Source organism: Vanacampus margaritifer, chromosome 1, assembly GCF_051991255.1.
Source record: "Vanacampus margaritifer isolate UIUO_Vmar chromosome 1, RoL_Vmar_1.0, whole genome shotgun sequence".
Lineage (NCBI taxonomy): Eukaryota > Metazoa > Chordata > Actinopteri > Syngnathiformes > Syngnathidae > Vanacampus > Vanacampus margaritifer.
This window is the reverse complement of record NC_135432.1, coordinates 53,727,751-53,745,057: the sequence shown is the minus strand read 5'-3', so window position 1 is coordinate 53,745,057 and position 17,307 is coordinate 53,727,751. Positions and strand designations below refer to the sequence as shown.

Below are 17,307 nucleotides of genomic sequence, written 5' to 3'. Positions count from 1 at the left end.
GACCCCACTTTACGCAGCGCACTTTAAACAGAGTGATCTGCGAATAAACAAAGGCAGTAAACAATGGAGTGGAGGCTGTGGCCATGTATAGGAAGAGTACACACAAGCATCACACGCACACACCACGCAAATTGCACTCAGTGTAAACTCCGAATAGGACGCCTCGGCTCTGTAAATTTACACAGACATTAAATTTGGCACTATTCATTTTAGACATAACGCGCTAAGCTGATTTTTTTTTTTATAGCACACTGATCGATATCTGTGTAAAATAATCATTTTTTAACTAGCGGGGCAGTGAAATCTTTGCTTTGTGCTAAAGTCAACAGTGACTGAGTTTGAGCTCAAATAAATGCGGCGATGTCTGGAGCCCTTTGCAGAAGGCACAAGGCAAAGCTTCTGCAATGGGCTCCTGCAAGTGTGGCTTTACTGCAACCACCGGCCGTTTTGTACAGGTACGGACACTTTTTTTTTTTTTTTTAAGTCTAAAGCTGCATGCTAGGTATGGACAATATGTTGTGTATTTGAGGAGCTTGAGGAGTGTAAGCCGCACGGGTACTGTGCATGGTGCAAGCGGATGGTGATACCTGGAATTTTCTGCAAATGAGACGTGTTGGATTTCAGAACAGGGTGGCGCAAAGCTGACAAGATTTGCAGCTTGTTGTGCTTATGAGATGGAGAACGATTGCGTCTCAATAGACAACAACAAAAATCAGTAACGAACGAGTCATCTGATCTGTAAAGTATACATTTTAAGGAGGAGAGTGTAGAAAATGTGCACTTTAAAAAAAATGTAGGCTATATATTTCAGGCGCTTTTTCATTATAAGTTGAAGAATTGCTCAAATATTCGGTGTGTGAGATACACGAAATTCAATTTAGACAGGCTATTAATATATGTCATTTTTACCATGTCTCTTTGATTATTGGTTGTTGTTAAAAAAACATTTCTTTAAAGATACCTTGATAGTTCATTTTCTAAATTACTTATTATTTTAATAACAAAAGCATGAATCTTCTTATTTGTTTTTAATTACAATTGATATAAGTTTTCAAAGTTGTGTGAACAGTATATTTAATCACATGATCACAAATACCTTTTTTATAAATGCACGTGCTGTATTATAACCTTACAAATATATATTAAACCAGTACATAATAATAATAATAATAATAATACTAATAATAATAATAATAATAATAGCAGCCTTGCAATAAATTTAAAGTGAAACTGCGGAATAGGAGACCTAATACGTATATATATATATATATATATATATATATATATATATATATATATATATATATATATATATATATATATATATATATATATATATATGTATATACGCCATCCCCTAAACGCGTTGTTATGGCATCAAGCCTGGTCCAGCCTGTTGATCCCTTTTCACCGCTAACTTGATTTAGCTGCAAGCATGATTAGCATATTTCTTGATTAAGGCTTTATATAGGAGACCTCCCACACAAAACAACCATAATATTGTGTCAGGCTTTTATTGATGTGGGGGGTTTGGGGAGTGGGGAGGAGGGGTGCATGAATGATTGAGTACCATCCAGGTTGTCTTCACAGACTAATATGATGGCTTGAGCTGTCAGCATCCTTGCTGCACACCTCTCAAGTGAGACATTCTCCCTGCAGCAATGCATTTCGATGCCTGAGCGACCTCTATGAATGAGTCAGTACAGTGTAAGCCTTTTACGCACCCACCCATGGGTGTTAACTGAGTGTTGCAACGCCACAAAATCACAGTGCATCCTTTTTGGAGGACTATATGAACATTGAAAATCATGCAGCAGCAGCAGCATCAGTCCCATTCCTATAACCGGGAAGTTCGTCTAAGTCCACCTTAATGCATGCTAGACTGATTTCAGGCGGATAAATGGTGTTTCATATAGCGCCGAGTCTGCCGCACCTTCGTCTCAAAGCGCCGCAGCTTGGAACACCCAAGTAGATCTGTCTCCATGGCAACGGCGGGACACCGGTCCAACAAGCTGTAATTCTGTCTCAGGCTTTTGCAGGGGAGGGACCAACTAGGTCAATTTAACGCCTCTTTCATAAGAAATACTCCTAATCCCATATCTTAGCAAGGCAAACTGTCGTTCCTCACTATATGAAAAACGTCACAAAGTCAAAACTCCAGGCGGCCTTTCTCGATCCACTCAGTCAGACCAACACCGGATGTGGATCCAATTGGATGTGCATTAACGCACACACACTTTTGATCAGAAATGTGTAATTGTCACATTCTTCGAACTAACATTATAAACAAAAATAGAATGTAACATTTTCAAATTGTCTATTTTGTATAATAAAACGAATATCTAAGAATATAACAATGCTGCTGAAAAACAGTATAGGCCTATTTATTTTCTAAATTTGTTGAACACATTGTGTATAATTAAACACAATTAGTATTATTATAAACTGTTAATTTAAATTGAATTAAAACACATAAAGGATTTGCTGCAGCATGAATTTATATTAAAAACATTTATGCAAACATTTTGGAATAATTCCAGGCCAAACCAGCCATAGGGCCTATGTGTAAATTAAGATTTTTAAAATTATTATTATTACTAATTAGTGAGTTTTATATTTTGTGATTTTACATTTTAATAAAATAATAAAATTTATGTTGTATATAATTTTTTGTTATGCAAAATATAGATTTATATATATAATTTCCCCTCTCTTCATTTCATTACAACAAGAATCATATTTGCCAATCTTCAGGGCTGAATTCCTCTCACCCCTAAAGGTAAAGCCTGATTGGGTGTACTTTTAAAATTCAACAAAATCGACAGGCGTGGCATTTGTTTTGAAAATCCAGACGTATGAGGGTCATCTTGAGGATGTTAAGATGGAGGTGTGCTGTTCGTGTGTGTGTTTGAAGGACAGACCGAGTGAAAGAGAGAGCGGGAGAGACAGGGTGAGAATGCGGCTGCTGACTGTGATGTGTCCGCATCTCTTCTGACATGACTCTGTGACATTCCAGTGTGGGACTCCTTCATGTCGGGGTGACGGGATGTGCGAGAGAGAGAGAGAGAGAGAGAGAGAGAGAGAGAGAGAGAGAGAGAGAGAGAGAGAGAGAGAGAGAGAGAGAGAGAGAGAGAGAGAGACGGAAAGCGAGTGAGAGAAAAAGAGAGCGAGAGAGGTCCATCAACAATGGCCATTGAGTACTGGGGGAGGCAGCAGCTGGTGGGACACACAGTAGTGACCTCCAGGCGGTCTATTGAGGCCCGGATAGGGCGCTTTACTCTGCCCGGCTCCTTTTATGTGCCTGGAAGTGGATGGATGGTCAGTGTTTATCCTTGTGAAATATTGCAACATGCAAATCGTATTGGTTGCTTTTCGAAAACATGGAATGACTCGCCGGGCACACAGTAGGAGCTATATTTTTGGTGAGGGCATTTTCCGGAAGGCCTCATGCCTGCCTTTGAGAGCCAAAAGCTTACCTAAAATTTGGTCAGTGAGCTATGCCTGCCAAAGTTTCATTCTGATGGATATCTGGGGGCTTTTTTGGAAATCATATCGGGTCATATCCCCTTTCCATTCGCCATCACATGGCCCCTAAACGCGCGTTGCAAAATCTCTCCACATCCCCCCCCCAGCTCCACTTCCAGGAAGTAAAGGCCGAGCCTTGCCAGCCAATCAGGACGAAGGACACCCAACTCATTAAAAGTTAATGAAACCTATAAACGTGGTGCGCCAGCGATTCATTTAAAGCCCCAATCCAATCTCCTCTTCCAGCGAAGGCAAACAAGCCCGTGTGCCCCCTGTGCCGCCCTCGGAATAACAAACTACGGAATATTTTGTCCTGCATATGTTCTCTTGTGCAGACGTGCGCCGTGATAGGCTATTTTACAATGGGACTTGTCCAATTTAGTGAATAGCAGATTGATGTTGTAGGGTGGGGGTTGGAATTCTGTAATCTGGGCCCGACTTGAATTTAATGCCTTGACTTTATAGCACACAGCTTGTCAGGAGTGGAGGTGATATGTCATTTTAACATTCATGAAAATCAATCACATTCAAGTCATGCGCTCATTTTAATACCTTATGAGTAAGGGGGAGTAAATCTGTGTGAAAGTCCCGCATTATGTTGTTGTCAGAATATATACTAATCTTTAAAGCCAAATGCGGACATCGAGTCCTTCCTCCAAAACACTCCCACCTACATCAATTTAATAACAAGGAATCAACAGCAATAAAGTGCCACTTTACAAATGTGCAAATGCAAAGTGGGGGGCAGCACCGGGCCCCTCTCCTCCGTCTCATAGTGCTTTTCTCGGGGGACGCAAATTAAATTCCCGGCATGTATAGTGCCACTGTCAGCTCACTAATGAATTCCCATACCCGAACTTGAATCAAATTAATCCTCAATTTAATCCCGTATAAATAGCCGTGTTATTTATCATGGAAAGGAGGATGCTCAATTGAAGGCTCTGAGGTGTCTATCGGGTTGTTGAGCAGATTATGAGGAAGGATGAGGCCTGCATGTTCTCCCCACTGCAGAGTAGTCCCCTGATACACACTATTAACCCTCGCCTGCTTGACGCTGACAGAAGCATCGCCGTGTTTGTCACTTAATATCCTCTCAGATTAAGGAGTCAACTGGCAGATTTATTGGCGGGAGCCTGGTTACTCTTATCTTGAAGTGGCCGACAGAACGATAATGAAAGGTGCGCGCTGTGGAGATGATGTATTTGTGGTTGCAGTTAAATGAGCGGTGGTGCGTTCAGGCTTGCTCCGACCTGCCAACGGGTGAGGTCACGCCGTTCAGTTGTGTTTAAAAACCGCATGCAAATATTGCGTTAACGTTTCCTTTACAAGGCTTAATATAAGTGGAGAAGATTTGTAAATCATTGACTTCAATTGAGGAGCAATTTTAGAACTTTGTGGCGCAGTTTTTTTTTTTCAATCTCGGAACCTGAAACAAGCATTCCCACGCAATTTCTTGAGAAATGTCTCATTGAGTGTACCCTGCCTACTGCCCGAAGCCAGCTGGGATAGGCTCCAGCACCCCCGCGACCCTTGTGAGGAAAAAGCGGTCAAGAAAATGGATGGATGGATGGATGTCTCATTGAAAATTTATTGAGAAATTGTGTGGGAATGCTGAAAACTGAATGCTAATATAGCTGAATGCTAATATAGCTGAATGCTAATATTTGAATATATGTGGAAAAGTAAACTGAGAGATAAATTATGAAATTATGACCTCATGGTTACTGGACAATACACTTTACCGAGCAGTATCAGACACCTGGTAATGATGATAAATTATATGTATGGAAGTGGGACACTTGATACTTAGAACAAGTTCAATGTCTGTCCCATTGAAAATGAATGAGGAAAAGTTGATATTTAACGTTAAATTGCGCGAATACTGTAAGTAATGTGGAATCAGACGATATATACCCTGGGAGACATGAATTTTTGAAGCACGTTGAAATTTGAACAGTTTAAATCGGAAGTGTTATGTGGGAGTTACTTTCAATAAACAATTGGTTTTGTTCTCACATAATCAGCAGTTTTTTCTTTCTTAAATTGTCATTGTGTATAGTTTAGTTAATACGTTAGCTTAGAAAATAGCATGATTTGTAGCTAATTCGCTGCTCCAGATGTGACTATTAACTTCAGACCAGATCGGTTTCGAGCGGAGCAGCAAAGAAACTCCTCCTTGTACTCCGACAGAAAAAAAAAGTTTGAACATCACGAGTCAGTCTGGTGACGGGTGGTTGTGTTATTAGCTTGGCTGCTAAATGCTATCTTGGGTGACAGTCAACAAATGTAAACAACACTTCCTCATTAGCCTCCATGTTTGCTTACACATAGACATTTATACGAACACTAGATGGCTTAAGGCGGAGTCGGCAGCGTTGTTACTAGTCAGCCATCTTAGGAAAGGGGACTGCTCTGCTGTAGTCAATGGTAAACCACATAATTACTCATAACTCACTGAGTTCTTGACGGATTTAAAACGGATTGGTTCGATAGAAACCTTCTAAACCTATGATTCAGGCTGAATTTTAAATCTGTCATATCTAACAACAAACATGAAAATCGGCAGTTGGGCACTCTACAATTACTTCAAAGTCTGTGCTCCATTGACTGTAATGTTCTTAGGGGACTGTCCCAAGATGGCCGCCCTGTGAAAATATTACTTCATATTAGCTCACAGTGCGCACAAGCTATCTAGTCTTTTATTTAATTTTATTTTACAGATATCTATGTGCTTACAGAGCGTTATGATATCCTCCTATGTTGTTTTAATTTCACCACGCTGTGTGTGGCGTAGTAAGAACAACAGCACAATGTAGCTGCATGAGTAGCCAGCTGAAGCTCTACAAGCTAGCAAGTGCGGCATAAGTGCTACCTGCAGTAGGTGGCGTGAGGGATGTACGTGCCAAGCGAAAACATTTTAGGACAGTCCCCTCTTGATTCTTAGTTTTACTATATGTGTATTAATGAGGCACAAAATGTAATTTGTTTTCCTCACAAACTGACACGCGAACCCGATTTCGAGCCTAGCTTCATATGCAAAGCTTTCTCCGAAGTTTCAGCAGTTGGTGTCAAAAGACCTTTGCAGCAAATCATTGTGATGCTTTTACCATGCAAATATGCAATACTAGTCCCCGACGCTGTCAAATGTGTTTGGGTAAAGAAAAGCATTTTCCAGATGGCGGCTTCAGGTCCAGTTATTGACGTGTGGCGCTGAAGGCTGGAACTGCCGGGCACTTCCTCTTTTGTTGGTTTTGGCCTCTTCACATAAGAGCCAACAGAGACTAACAACACATGTAGCCATGCCAACATAATGATGTTTTATATCAGCAGAGGATCAGTTGTGGTTGATTCTAATGTGTCAGTTTTGGGAATGTCACCAATTTGTGGATGTTTTGCGCTTAAACTAAACCAGGTAAGTTACTTGCGCTATGTACGTTTCCTGTATTGTATACTATGTATACGTTATTAAGTCCGCAGTTGAAGGCGACAGACGGTTCTGAAGACAGTTTGGCAGTTCCAAGGACAGTTTTGAGCCTTAAAAACCTGCTCCACCAAATGTCTGAACAGCTACGGTTTATTGAGGCATCTGTAAGCTTGCTCGCTCCCTTGCCAAGCTTGGCTCGCGCACCTTGCGTCGTGGCGAGGGATGGAAAACACACACGCACGCAGGCACAAAAGTTTGTTGTTTGCATTCATTCCCCCAAATCTTGACAGCCGCGCTACGGCCCATCACAAGTTGCGGAATTGCACCATCACACTAAACACACCATTTGTGTTGCACAGTTATCCCGCATGTATCCAATCCCACATGGTCGGCGGCTACGGAAGGCAACGGCGGAGAGGTTGCGGGAGGAGGGGCCGCATAATTTGCTAGGAAACATTTTACCGAACATTTGGTGATAAAAACGCCGGCGTCAGCCTCGAGGCTTAAAGCAATTAATTCAGGATCCTGACATAAACTCTCCAATCCTTTGACAGCTTGGAGCTGAAATAAAAATGCTAGTTCTCCTGGGAACGGCAGGAGATAGCTGGCTCTTTTCTGGACTGTTTGCTCACTGGCCCTGAGAGGCAATCTTCCCCAGTCAGAATGAAATGCAAGGACACAAACAATGTACCGGCGAGAGAATGGGAGATGGGGAATGAACAGTTTGGACTATTTGCTTAGCAGAAGGGCAGCCACAATGGCCGGCCCATGGCTTTCCCATGCATCAAGCCTCTTAGTCTTAGGCCTCCCTTTGTTGCCTGCCTTCTTCTTCCCCGGCCAGATAAGAAACCAGCTGCCCTATACTTTTAATTCCCGTTAAACGGCATACTGTATGCTCATTTGTCTGTCAACATCGTCGAATTGTCCGGGTTATCGCATCTCGCTTCACCTTTGCGTGTTGCCGTTTAGGGGCTCTCGGGAACAAGAGGGGATAACGGCTGACCTCTCTTCTCTTCATAGAGGAGGTAGCACAAGTCAAGCACCGAGTTGCGAGGACGATTCCACGGAGGAGGTGCAAAACTCTCGCTAAAAGAAAGTGTCCTGGCAACGACGGCGATTAAGCAAAATGCTCATTATTTCACTGAAGGGAAGAGCTTTTTTTTCATTTTTTTTTTCAACCATGTCTCTCCTGCTTGGGAATCAAATAACACCAGTAAATTAATCTTCCAAACCAAGCAACCAACAAACAAATCAACAAAAACAACGTCAGTGGAGGATCAATACACATGATGAAGGAGCATATTCATGCATGTGAGCAGACACGCAGGCACGCGCACACACACACACGCACACACACACACGCACACACGCACACACACACACACACACACACACACACACACCCATCCCCCTTTGTAAAGGTTGCGGTGTCAAGGACCCCCTGGGTGGTCAGACTGGGGATGATTTTTACACAATATGATGTTGTGAAGGAAAACACAGAAAAGTGATTGAACATTTTCACCATTACGGCATAATTTTATTGGAATGAATTTGAATTAAATGCACAACTACACATTTTTTGACAACACAAGAAATAAAATTAAATGACTGTAAATAGAAAAATAACGGAAGAGGATTAGGGTCAATGAAAAAAAAAGGTTGGCAGGAATCTGATTTTATTCTCAGTATTCTGACTGTAAAGTGAGCACTCTGACTTTAATCTCAGAATTCTTATTTTAAAGTAAGAATTCTGAATTTATTCTCAGAATTCTGACTTCCGCCACAATTCATAGCTCTACGTCATAAAGTCAGAATTCTGAGATTAAAGTCAGAATTCTCACTTTAAAGTCAAAATTCTGAAAATAAAGTCAGAATTCTGAGAATATGAGAATCCTGCCAACCCTTTTTTTCTCTCACTTCACTGGCCCATAAAACAATTAAGTAAATTTAACACAAAAATAAATAGTTTGGATAATTACTGAAAAAGCCCTTAGATTTTATGTACATATTTAAAATGCTCAGTTACCTTTTTTTGTATCTATAATTTGACATAATTGCCATAAATTTTAATCAATGCATATTCACGCCAAATTGTTTTACTCTTAATCTATCGAATGACATCGGAAGACTGGTCCAAGAGAAGAAAACCCGACTGCAAACAATAATGAAAACAAATTGTATTTGTATTTTACTGTAGATTCAGGAAAAGGCATATTGAGTACAAGCAGTGCAGTGATCACATCCCCGTTTGGTGCAACCACTAGCAAGTCAGACTTCAGCTATGACAGGCTAAATAGCTGTCTGTTGTTGTTTTTTTTGTGTGTGCATGTGGGGTGGTGCTCTCAGTGTCACGCTCCGCCAACGCTGAAATAAAGCTCTGTTCGAGGCATTTCAACACCGCTTAAGGTTGTCCGCGGCCGTGTAATTTATGAGTTGAGAGGACTTGCTTTGTTAAGTTCAGCCAGACCTGCAATCTTCCAGCTTCACGGCCAAGAGGAAAGAGTCGTGAGTGAGTCATGGAGGAAACTTACAACACTCCTTCAATTACCCCAAACAGTGCAGCCCCGGTGATACCTGCACACTCGACAAGCGAGCTTCTGTGGCCTAACGTTGACGTCATGTCATGTGACCTAAAGCCATGGCGTGGACAAACACCTGAACATGAGCTCTGTCACCTGTGGGTCGGTCAGTGGAGAGCCGGCGAGCTGTTGGCGTCATGCTCTCTGTGGGTGGTCACAAGGTCACACAGACCAACGCTGACGCCCTCTGTGGCAGCCCAATGTATTTTTGTAATCAGTTAAAAAGGCTCAAATCAAATCTATCAGAACATTAAATTTGTCTGTATTAAGAAATAATGTTTAATTATGTATCCATGTTTTTCAAATATATAACTTAAATTTGAGATCTTAAGTTTACAGTATATACCCTGGCAGGTATGATTAATAAATAAATAAAATAAATATATGGATAATAGAGTAAGTATAGTAGTAAGGGAATAATATTGGTAATTGTTTTTGCAATTTCTACTGATGAATAAACCAAAAACCGTCTTATTATTATCTTTATTGCTTTATTTTGTTTAATGATTGAGCTATTCTGAAATGCCTTTAATTAGAAAAATAATAATACTTGTGTTATGCTTGACCATGCCTTTTGTTTAAAGATTGGCACACAATGTTTATATTTTCATGACTTGTATTTACATAATGTGTGTGTCTGTGTGTTTTTAGCGCATGCATTTCCATAATAGTGTCTTCACTCACCCAATAAACTGATTCTGGATACTTACATAGTGTTACTGTATATTATGAAATTTAAATCTGTTCAATTCCAGTATTAGAAAGACACAATTGAAAAGATTAAATCGAATTTAAAAAAATATTGTAGTTCAAATTAAAGAATTAATGAAACTTGTTAATTAACTGGTGAATTGAAAAGTCTACTTCTAATTAATATCACTTATTTAATAAACATGTAATAACATAGCATTAATAAACATGTAATAACATATAATTTGTTTATTAACAATAATAAACATGTAATAGCACATTTCTGTGTAGTAAAACATCATTTTGTATAAACATAATAAAATAACATTAATAAACATCGTAATAACATAAAATTTCTGTGAACTAAAATAGCATAACATAACATTTCATTTACTAACAAAATAAACATGTAAAAGCAGTATTTTTGTGAAGTAAAAAAAAATCCCTAACACAGCAAACATGTAATAACATAACATTTGATTTACTAACAAAATAAACATGTAGCAATACAGCATTTTTGTGTAGCAAAAACAATGTGTTTCCTTGCTCAATAAACATGTAATAACATACCATATTATTTCCTAACCCAATAAATATGTAGCAAAATAACATAACATATTATTTACTAACATAATAAACAATGTAATAGAATACCATATGATTCACTATCACAATAAAAATGTAATAACATACAATTTTTGTGAAGCAAAAAAACATTTTATTTCTTAATACACCAAAATTGTAATAAAATAACAATTTATTTAACAGACATGCAATAAACCACATTTCTGTGTAGTAAAAAACAACAACCCCAAAACAAAACTATTGATTATATTTCCTAACACAAAAAAACATAACAGAACAACATTTTTTGGAATATGTTTTATTTATGAATAGCCAATTCAATTTTATATTAACCTTTTAATAATTTATATGTTGGAACAGACTGTATTTGACAATTATTCACAATATATTGTACATTAAAAATCTGCAATCAAAAACAACCTGATAATTTGCTCCAAAATAATTTAAGTAAAGTGAATGCGAAATCAATAAAAAATAAAATACTTTAAGTAGAAATGCAAACCCCAAATAAAAACGCCCCCCCCCTCCAAATAAACACTAATAATAATAACTAATAATAAGCTATACAACATTATGTGGATGGATATTGTTTCAAAATCCTGGCAATTAATTCATTATTTCATGCAGTAACTGTTTACCACTCCTGTTAATAATAACAAAAATTTTGGACTCCAACCACTTGGATTGCAAATACTGAGCGCAGTAATTTGTATTTCCCATTCTTCCAGCTCAGTCAGACATGGCTGCATGCTTGTGCCTCAGTGCCAATGTGTGAATGTCAGCACCCTGTAAACACCTTTGACACACATGCTTGAATGTGACGGGCGAGTTAACTAAACATTCCTGGGTGTTCCCAATAAAGGTTTACCACTCATCCAGCTGGCTGCGGCGACCCGTCTCCCACGCTCCGCCAGGAACCGCATCCCGGATATACATTTAATCTTTCATATATTTCCATTTATGCTTTATATACAACTCTCATGTATAAAAGATACACAACAATATGAGAGAAATGCACGAGCTAATTTCATGTGTTTAAAAAAAAAAATCGTGAATTTAAAATGGATGGAACAACGCTCTCTGCGGATTTGGGAGTATAATTCCAGCCGTGCAGTTCTTATCGCTGCACCCAGACTATTTGAGTGTTTTGAGATGCGGGCTCCCCGAGGACGGATCGAAGGCGTCCTAGTCGAAGCGCATGCACGGCCCATAAATAGGAGGGTGGAATTTATCCGGAGCCTGTTTCTCTGTCAAACAGGGCTCTGCTGACTGAAGTGATCCCCACGGGCTGAGCTGTGGTGAGGAGGGAGAGGGAAGCTGCGGCAAGAGCGAACACCGATGCGTGCAAATGCGCATGCAGCCACCAACACACTCCACGGCTCACACAATGTCCCTCTCACTCGTGGGTTGTGACCGGCCCATGGCATTGGCCAGGTATGTCAACTATGTTTGCAGAGCCATCCATCACAAATGTACCTTCCCTCCTGAAACAGGAACTGTTGTTTGAAGCCTACACTTGTTAAGCCCATCCTTTGACTCACCTCAGCTAATTTATTTCCTCATAGCCCGCGGCAGAATTTATTATCACCTATGTTTTTGTCCTCTATTTTATTCTCATTGTGAGCTGCACACTGTGAGCATGTGTTGTTAGAAACATCGGGTACGTGTAACCAAGAGTTACAGTTTGGTCACACTAGTGACCCTTATCGTCGGTGACCAGGGTTAGCAAATAAATACTCGCCAGTGGAGTCGAGCCGCTTGTAAGCGGAGACAAGATTTATGGTCGTGTGAGCCTTGGGCATCAGGATATGAGGTATTCTCAAAATGAAGAGGACAATTTCAAAATGGCCTCAAAATAACTGTAAAATGTAGATTTTACTTGTTCATTCTGCTTGTGCCAAGTCAAACATTTTAATATGTTCTATGTGCCCCGACTAATCTAAACCGCATTCTGAATAATATTGCGTTTGCGGAATATTAAGCAGGGGGCGGCCATTTTGCCACTTGCCGTTGACTGAAAATGACATCACAGTTGCTCAGGGCCATGTGATTTTTGCAAGCTGAGCCCTTAGACACAGTGATGTCATTTTCAGGCGACAGACAGTGGCAGTACAGGACAAAATGGCCGCCTCATAAAATTTATCAAAGCAAGTGGATTTGCATTCTACAAACACTTGGGTCAAAAATAACCCAAATTGGGCAAAGAATGGACCAACCCAATTTTTTGGGTTACATTTTTGTCGGGTCAAATTAAAATTAAATTAAATTAAAAACTCATAAAACAACCGATAAATTGGGTTGTTTTGTGGATTATTTATTTGACCCAACTTTTAGGGCTAAATACCTTAGAACCAAACTTTGTAAGGTATTTAGCTCAAAAAGTTGGGTCAAATTAAATTAATAACTCACAAATCAAACCCATTTTGGGTTGTTTTGTGGGTTATTCATTTGACCTCACTTTTTGGGTTAGTTGAATAACCCAAATGAATTGGGTGAAAAATGAACCGACCCAACTTTTTGAGGTATTTGACCCTAAATTTGGGGTCAAAATAATAACCCACAAATCAACCAAATTTTTGGGTTGGTTTGTGGGTTATTCATTTGACCTGACTTTTTGGGTTAGTTGAATAACCCAATTAGATTGAGTCAAAAATAAATGGACCCAACTTTTTAAGGTATTTAACCCTATCATTTGCATCAAAATAATAACCCACAAAACAACCCAACTATTTATCTGACCTAACTTTTTAGGTTAGTTTATTAACCCAAATGAATTGGGTCAAAAATGAAACGACCCAACTTTTTGTGGTATTTAACCCTGAAATTTGTGTCAAAGTAATAACCCACAAATCAACATAATTTTTGGGTTGTTTTGTGGGCTATTCATTTGACCGTGGGTTGATTTGTGGGTTATTTATTTGATGGAATAATCCAAAATGTTGGGTTGGTCTCTTTTGGGCCCAATATGGGGTAATTTTGACCCAATTGTTTTTAGTGTGTTGCTTGATTCATATTTCACAAATGCAATGTTTAGAGTGGGTGTCATAGAACACACTATTGTGAAGAAGAAAAAAAAAACGACTTAACTTCCCCTTTCAAGTAAAAACAAAACAAAAACTTGATTTTACTTATACTCGGTATGTGAAAGTTAACAGACCACATGCTTGCCTTTTTAATTTCAGAGTAGCCATTTTGAAAGCGTAAAACAAAAAATAAAATGACAGACTCGATCGAACAGCATTATAGATTTCAACAAATTTATTTTGGAAGAAACCTGTTGGTTAACAAACATGGAAAAATAAACTGAAAACTAATTGAGTGACATTTCACTCCTAAGCGGTCATTATACATAAAATTGCTAAAACATCAAATGTAATAGTGATATGGGCTTTAAATCAAACATCAGATTGATACCGCAAAAATCAGCGGAAATGTTGCGAGAAGTTCCAAAGATGAAGGTAGCATGTTTGCAGGTAAGTGACTGAATTCTCCGAAACCATGCCTCCATTTGTCTTTGTCCGGTGCGAGTCGCAGGTATCACTGAACGTTAATGATTGACTTGAAGCACACCAAGCATCCTGCTTTGCGTGGCCACGTTTACGCCACTAAATCTTTGTGCTCACTATTCCATATGTCTTTCGTACAGTATTATTAGCACTGTGGGGGATTGGTGGTGGGCTGGAGACAAACTTTCAATAAATAACCATTGGAATTTTGAGGTAAAAGGATGATAAGAGCGCCTCTGACCCTTTTAGTGCGGCTTTATAAGACTGTGGCTGTGTAAATCTCCCCCTAATCTCCCCTCGAGATAAATTTGGCCCCTTTCTTTCTGGAAAGTAAATGAATGCCCCCACTATTTTTTTAGCCCCACCTTTTCCAGGGCACCCTGTGATGAGCGTGAAATTAGACTCGGGCTCATTGACAGTACAAAATGGAGAGCAAACTGAGATTAGGGCATGCTAATTAATTGGTAAAATGACTTGACTCTGTTAATGACCTCCTGCCAATCATTGCCAGTAATGATGGAAACATAAAAAAGAAAAATCCTGTGCTTTTTTTTCTTCTTCTTCTTTTTATAAGTTTTCTTAAGTGGTCCTTTGTGCCTGCCTCTATTTATAAATTAGTGAGGGTGACAATGTTTGATCATTTTATTATTGTTTCATATCTGTGCAGTATATTTACACCTACAATTATGTAGGTGTCAAATTCAAGGCCTGGGGGCCAGATCTGGCCCACTACCATTTTATGTAGCCCATGAAAGCAAAACAATCAGGTCAACAACATTTCAAATTCTCTTAGATATTGCAAGCATTTTCTTGTTACCAAACCATTACATTACAGTAATTTGTTGAGTAATTTGTTAAGTTAAATGAACTGTAATTTTTGACTTTTCATTTAGGTGGTTGTCTATTAGTTTGTTGTACACTGCAAATCGCTGACGTCTGGCCGAAATCTCTTGTCAAGTCACAAGTCATAATGTGGTAACATTTTTATTTTTCAAAAATCTATACTATTTGTCCTTCCACGCCCGTGGGTGTTATTTATTTATTTATTTAATTATTAAAAAAAAAAAAAAGGTTTGCTTTCTTTGAGAATGCAATGCTAATGGTTGAAAAAACATGCCATTTTTTTATTTTTTGATATTAATACAAACATATATATAAATATTTTTTAATTTTGTCAAAACAATCAATGCAAAATCTGTCAAAGTCCTTGAAAATACATGCCTATAGATGTCAAATAATATTTGATTGGAATACTTTATGATGCTACATTGCTTAGAATAGTGAAAAATAATTGTGTTTGCTCGTTTGTGAGGAATAGGAACTATTTCCAACATTTAAAACCCAATAAAAACGATGAACAATTTTCATTAATATAATATTTTGCTTCTTGTCCTTTAATAGGTTCTCATTCACCAAGTGAAAACAAAAATTTGGCCACGGTGTGAACTGTGGTCCTCAATTGCCCTTTTTGCACAGATCATGCAAACGACTTTTGAGACAAGAATCCCATCCTATTCCTCGTGTTTACTGAAAAATGACGTTGACCGTCATGTAAAAGGAAATGAGCTGACGTGTCCTTCCTGTCATCCGCAGATGGCTTTTGGCCTCTCCTTCCTGCCCGCTGTCGCCGTCGCGGTTCCAGCGACCCGCCAGCCCGGCCCAGTCGATGTACTTGGCCATATCTGCATGCGACCTGTCTGCCATATGTAATATCAAAGCCTCTGTCAGCATGGAGCTCAATGAGAACAAAAGAGAGGCCTTCATTAATGATTAACTGTTCTAAAAGCCCCGGCTTTTGTATTCCCATGGTGCCGAGGCTATCTGGCCGCCATGTGACATGCTCGCAGCGTTTTTCGAGCAGATTGGGGAAAGCTAGTGAGCAAACACAGGTGCTTTGGAGCGGCGTTGGCGACGCTGTCAGGGACAACCACAAACAAGAGCAGCTATGCCTGGCTAAATGAATCCCCCCCGCGCCCCCTCGCCCCCCCGTCTCCCTGTCACTGGCTAACTTGTTTGCCAGGCCGCACAGCCTTCCTTATGGAGAGTCCCTACGCCCCCAGCACACAAGGCCAACGTCCAGCGCAACTTCTCACACCCTCCAAAGAAACAAACAAATAAAAGTGAGGACGGCCGACTGCTTCTTTGAGGTGATGGCATTTGCGGCGGTCTTGACTAGTGGAAGAGCAAACAAATTAACGGCGTTGGAGTTTTCACTTTCCAAACCAAACTAAATGTCTTTTAGTTCAAGTGGGGCAATTCCACTGACCCCGATGTCAACCGCCGTGTAAGGACTTGCACGCTCATGCACTTGAAATGACCAGAACGAAATTACACAGGACTCGAGGACCACCACACATGAAGCGGGGATATTCATATGCAGCAAAGTGACATGTCACAAACAAATCTTGATGAAATAATCACTGCATTTTATTTCTACAACTCAACTTTAACTGAGAGTGTTCAGCAATTAACCTTTTCATCCAGACTGACTTGATTGTTCACCCTGACTGAGCTCCTGTGTTGCTCTTTACTTTGATAAGACAATCTGATGATAGGATGGCGTTATCTTAACACGGCTTTCCGGGCGGGAGACAAATGAACAATGTGTGATAACGGGAACAAAAGCTCACCTCTTATTGGCTCGACCGGCCTCCCCACAAAAAAATCACCAGCATGGAAAAATCACCTTTTTATTTTCAATTTCCTTCCCAATCCTTTTAAAATCTGTCATACATTTATAATGTCTCTTGGTGGTGTTTTAATGTCATGCTCTGCAATTAACCTCGCCTATAAAGCGTTTATTGTCTGGAAAGACGATAAAAATGTACTTGAGCAAATATTTGGAATAAACAGCTGAGGAAATTAAGTTGTAAACACCAGGAAGACTAATGCACAATTAGATTATGGGACGGCAGCATAAATATAAAAAGAGAGAGTCAAAATGATGTGTCTGTTTGTGAAGCAGGGAAATATGCACAAAAAATAATGTGAAAAGTAG

The 17,307-nt window shown here is 39.4% G+C and overlaps 1 long non-coding RNA gene across 2 annotated transcripts; it reads left to right on the top strand.

Annotated features, from left to right (window-relative positions):
* Positions 1-385: 385 nt before the first annotated feature.
* LOC144058434 (uncharacterized) lies at positions 386-17,019 on the top strand. Of its 2 annotated transcripts, XR_013295438.1 has the most exons (3): positions 386-455; positions 12,062-12,237; positions 15,903-17,019. It is a non-coding gene; the product is annotated as an uncharacterized LOC144058434 (long non-coding RNA). The 2 variants fall into 2 exon arrangements; XR_013295435.1 differs by lacking the exon at positions 386-455 and having other exon boundaries at positions 11,947-12,237.
* Positions 17,020-17,307: the final 288 nt, after the last annotated feature.